The sequence below is a fragment of the Salvia splendens genome, chromosome 4 (genome assembly GCF_004379255.2).
Source record: "Salvia splendens isolate huo1 chromosome 4, SspV2, whole genome shotgun sequence".
Lineage (NCBI taxonomy): Eukaryota > Viridiplantae > Streptophyta > Magnoliopsida > Lamiales > Lamiaceae > Salvia > Salvia splendens.
Window position 1 is genome coordinate 32,503,266 of NC_056035.1, and position 6,000 is coordinate 32,509,265.

Sequence of the window (6,000 nt, forward strand, 5' to 3'; positions counted from 1 at the left end):
TGCGTATATAATATTTTATGCAACTATTACGTAGAATGGGGAGTATTAAATAAATGGTGTATTGTTTGCATATTCAAGCCATATGCGTATATAATATTGCTAAGTATGTTAATCAAATTATTGCAGATTGATTCTTGGTTTAAGAATATTTTTGGAAGAGGTAAGCTCGCATTGGTATTCATTGAAAGTAGAACCGACGTATTATGTCGGCCTACCGATAAGAACAGTTGAGAATGTGCACGTACCATTTAAATTGGTGAGTACAGATACGTTATTGTGGAAAGTAATGTTCCATAAATTGCTCTCCTAAATTCATATGCACCAGCCCAAAATTAGATATCTGATTTGAGCCTACCAACCACATATGCATTGTATATTGGTAATTTTCGTCCCGCTTTGTGTGGCTCGAGAGATCAGAGGCATTTTATGTGATGGGTTGCATTTATAGAAGTGGTAGATAAGTGTCAATCAAATTCAATCAATCCACTCCTACTTATAAACATATCTCATTGCTGAGCCACATACACATCGTAAGCAACTATGGTTATACCTCAACAAGCGGAGTTCTTCTATAAGGGGAAATGGTCTCCGGCGTGCGACGATGCGTTGGTGGATTGCCTCATCATGCTGAAAGAAGAACGTGGTGTGTCCACTACCGTATACCCTGTCTGGTTCCTGCTTACGGCGTCGGATTGGATCAAGAACAAAGTAAGTGTTGTGTTCTCCGAGTTTGAGCTTAAGGATCGGATAGACATGTTGCGGAAGCGGTACTACACATTCAAAGCAGTCCTCCGTCTCCGAGGTGCGTACTGGAACCCCCAAATGAAAGCGGTCGTAGCACCCCAAGACTCATGGGATAACATGCTTAAGGTTGGCCACCGGTTCTGTTGTGGTAATTGCTCTAACATGATACTTTCATCCCATAAACTTTAACTTTTGTGATAACATGCAGATGAACGAGTTTGCGGGTGCTTACTTCTACGACGAAGAACCCATATGGGCACGCCTCGCTTGTGTGTTTGGGTTCGACGATGTAAAGGTCGAGGGACAGAAGGAAGTGGTCGTCATCTCGGACAACACCGAAGAAATGTGAGTTAACGAAGTGGATGTCTCCGCTAATGTCGGCGGAGAAGAAGAGGTGAACTCTCCTGTGGTGTTCCCTGGACCGAAGGTCCGTCGGAAATTGTTCGACGCAGATCCACAGCCTAATGATCGAGAGTCAAGCAGCGAACCCGGTATATATTTCATCGACTTAACATCGGACGGGAATCTGCGAGCTCGGGAAGAGAAGGGCAGGATTCTGTACCAACCACCCAAACCGTACGATGATGGGGCCGGGACTTCACACTTTAAGTCCCCCCGTGCAAGTTCTTGCGGCTCAAACTCCCCTATGAACTTAAGGAAGCCATAGCCGTGGCCGTCCATAGCCGAGCACATCTTATTTGTTTGATTTAAGCTGTCAAGGCTCGGCATATATAATGGCTATTATTTTGGTTTATTAGGGTTGCTATGTGAAATATGTATGTAGTAAGTAAGAGCAGCCTGGTAGTTTTGCTTGGCAAAATATGGTTCCAACTGATGTCTTTGTAGTGGTTGCTACTTTTGTGTGATGTTCCACCTTATCAAATATCACCATTGCAAGGCCTATATTACTTTTTGACTCTCCAGGTGAATTATATTAGTCCCACTGCATAGCAATGTTACAAGATAAAATAAATACGATTGCATTGCAGAAACATCAACTATGGCTTTTATAAACATACTGCAAGTCTATCAGTTCCCACATATAACAACACAAAAGGGGATTTAGTAGCCAAAAGATAAGATGATTGCACTACATCGAGATAAGGTTATATACGTAGCAAAAACTTCATCAGCATTCCTTATCAGAGAAGTTGAGCTTTAAGCACCAAGATCAGACTTCAAACGACTTCATAAGACTTCATAAGACTTCATAATACGCAGCAAAAACTTCATCAGACTTCCTTAGCAAAAACTTCATCACACTTCCTTATCAAAAACATCATCAGACTACACTAAGTCATACGGAGGTTGTGCTTTAATTAGACTTCCTTATCTCCGTCCTCGATCAGGCATAGGAGATATCCCAGACGAGCATTGACCGGCATTCCTATGAAAACTTCAAGACGTTGAGGCTTGTCACCAAGAATATTGCACAAACGGTATCGTTGGGCCAGTGAAAGGCCGTCAACGGTGCAAAGCTTATCAAAGACTTCCTGCCGTGCTTGACCCATGTCGAATTCATATCCAATTCGTTTAGAAATCATCTCAAGACGCGCGTCTGTTCTCTCGTGGAGGTTGCCAAGGAACTCCATAAGATCAGCATCGGGGGATGGTTTTTTGCTCTTTCTAGGCATAGTTTTGGTAGTGGACGTTTGTTTCCCACTATTGTCGGAGCTATCGTCGTGCACCTCATTGTGGTTGGACACCGGCGTATGCGGTTCAGTGATGAAATCTTCAAACGAGGGGTGGTAGTCGTTCTCGTAAACTTGGCTGCCTCCAGAAACCTGTGCACGGATGTTTTTGGCAGCAGCTCCTATCTCTTCAGCAGCCAAGCCTGAAGCACGATCCTTGCCAAATATAGTCTTCCACGTCTCCCACAATGGCCACGATTTGTTCCGCATATATTTTGTGTCTTTGTCTGCCTGCAATTACAACCAATTGCTAATTATTTGTTTACAATATAAGGACCATGTACTTAGATATCACAATACCTGCACAATCTGTTCCCATTGCTCATCACTACAATCAAACTTGTGATCACCGTGATGGTTCCACCCTACCCCAGTTCGGCTAAGTATAGAACGGAGAAGGCCGTAGCTCTTCTTCCATGACCCGATCTTGGAGTTGATGTGCGGATTGCCTTTCAAGTCCGTGGTGGGAAACTCGGCACGGAGGCTGTCTTCAATCTTACTTAGGTACCCTGCTCTGAAACCGTTGTCCGATTTCCAACCTGTAGCTGTGAGCTCAAGCAATGTCGCTGCTAGTATGTCTTCCTCCTTTGGAGTCCACATTCGTCTCGAACTTTCCCCCTTGCGAAACTTGTTCCGCGGCGTCCCAATCACAACTTCAATACACCAAAACACACCACATTCGGTAGGTAGTTCATGTGAACGCAGCGTAAAAACTATATGTTGTTAACTGAGGCAGATGGCTTTACATACCATCGCAATCGCCCCTGCTGCTAGGGCTACCACCCCATGGACGTTTTCCGGTGTTGGGGATACATACATTCGGTGTACCAGATAAAGGAGACAGACCTTAAGCAGAAGCCCATACGCAATAATCAATTCACACAATAACTTAATCACAATTGCAAGTGGCAATGTCAGTACAGAACTCCAAGAATTATAAAACCTCTGCGTCAATTTACCCAGAAATCGTCAACAATTGAATCGAAATTTAAATACAACACCACGATGTTGGGGGCAACCGCCTGACGGTTAGACTTGCATACCGTAAACAATCGAAATTAATAGCATTGCGCCTCACACGCCTCGCGCAAAACATGGATGTAACTGCACAAATGTAAATGCGAAAGCGTGCAAAATTGGAGAGCATAGTACATACCTTGGCCGTGCTGGAGACCGGACTGCATCGTGCTGGTTTTTTTTTTTTTTTTAAAAAAAAAAAATTAACTTCATATATTTATATCATATATATGAAGGAGGAAATTACAAATTAACTCCTATAACAAGGAGGAAAGACAAATTACGCCACCCAGGGTTCGAACTCGAGACCTCCAGGATGGACGCGGTATCCAACACCCTTTACTGCATCGTGCTGGTTGTCTTCCTGAGTCTGACGAAGGTAGCTTCCTGTTGGTTCACCAAATGAGCCTTGAAATGGTTGAGGTTACCGCCAAGTTTATTTGGCTGGCGGGCTTCCTCAAATGCCAAGGGTAGAGTATGAATTATCCATGGTGGGAATTATTAAAGAAAAATTAAAAACAAATTATACTCCCTATTTCCGGAAGCATCCCAAGTTGCTTGAACATAATAAACACCCCTATTACAAATGTGATTGAACAGTAAATAGACCAGATCAGATTTAAATTGGCATATATAATGCCCGCCAACTTGAACAGGCCCTTAACTGGAGAAGAAGCTGGGAGGGTTATATAATTACATATATGGAGTAAATGCGAGGTGAGCTCGGTTGGTGGATGATCATCTCAATCTCCAAACAATATTTAATCACAAACCATAATCATTCTCAAAGGCATCTCTCCATTTACCCAGCACGTGTGCGGTATATTCCGAGCCCATACAAGTGGAAAATAATTTTACAATTCATTAAACACTGAAAATATTGTGTACCTCATTATCCATTAATATTATTTTAACCTTCATTTTTTTTCCTTACTTTAATAATTATATATTAATTCCTATGTCATTTCAAAATGTATATATTTTTTGGGAAAAAGTGGGTATAAATTTATTAAAAAGTAAATATGCCTGTATAAGCAGTGCTCTGAATTTTCATTATTGCAATCACATACTTTCTGCTCAGAAGTTTACTTTGCAACCGGCAAAACATATTCCGACGACGTTGACTGTGCTCGGAAAGTACAAATTTTTTTTATCTCGGAATACTTTTTCGTGTGCTCAGAAATTGTCTGAGCACTTATACGTGCTCGGAATTGTTTGCTTGGTAAAGAGTGTTTTTCGTAGTGATAATTAAAATAATAAAAAATTTATAATTAACAGCTTAAATTTGGTCAAAATTGAGATTAAACCAGTTGACGGTTAAAAACTAACGGAAATGTTACTGCATGACCAATTGTGATCCGAGTTGAAATGTTCGGGATGCAAAAAATTCAAAAGATAAAATATAGGACCAAAATCGTAAAATGACCATATGTTCAGGACCAATTTTGACATTTACTCATTCCAAAATAAATGTTGACAATCGAGTAACCAATGACCGAATTCCGTCGTTATACTCCATGCATGTGATTTAGCCCCTGAAAGCGATAGCAGAACATGTGAATTCATATGTTCTGTGCCATCAATAGTTGCTTTATAATTTCTCTGTATCGAGAAAAAAAAACATGAAAACCACGCTACCACTAAAAACTGATCCAGATGCTAAGACAGCATTCATTTGTATACATATATTTCAATTTTCTGTCTTTAATTTCATTATATAATTATGATTAATGATGGGTGTTTTTCTATTTGAAGTCCCATGCAACATAACAACGACAAAAAAAGTCTAAGGACATTATTTAATGCTATTAATGATGCTAATTTATGTGTCTAACTATATGACATCACTTTATAAAGTGTCCTTATTGAAATTATGAGACATAAATAGAAGCGTCCTAAAAAGCAAAAGATTGAGATAATTTCTCCTCAAATTAGAGACGCTTTCTTTAAGTCCTAAATTAAGGTTATTTTAAAAAAATTCAAACACCAGTAATTGCGTCTCCTTTTTTGCGTCCTTAAAAGATAAGTTTTTTGTAGTGCAATTTTGCGATTCTCGTGAACTCATGTGTGACTCCATTTAAATTATTTTTTCGCACAACATATATCAAATTAAAGATAATTTCATAAGGATTCTAACGAGATCTCACTTGCATATGTTCCGATGTCAAAATTTGAAAAAAAAATCGAAAATTTTCAATTTTTTCGTATAGCAACAAATGTCAACATAGTATATAAAATATGTCAATATAATACATGTAGAATGTCATTCTTAAAGCAAGTGTTGATATTTTCAAAACACTATATTTGATAGTTTTTTTTCATCCAAAACCCTAATTTGGTAGTTTTTTTAGGGGTGGTTCGATACGATATATCGTATCGAAAATTTCATATCGTTATCGTATCGAAAGTTTCGGTATACCAAAATTTCGGTATGGATAATATGTACACCGTTACCGTATCGAAATTTCGGTATATCGTACCGAACTTCGGTATACCGTTTTAAACGGTATATCAAAATTAAATGGATATCTATTTATGATTTTATGGT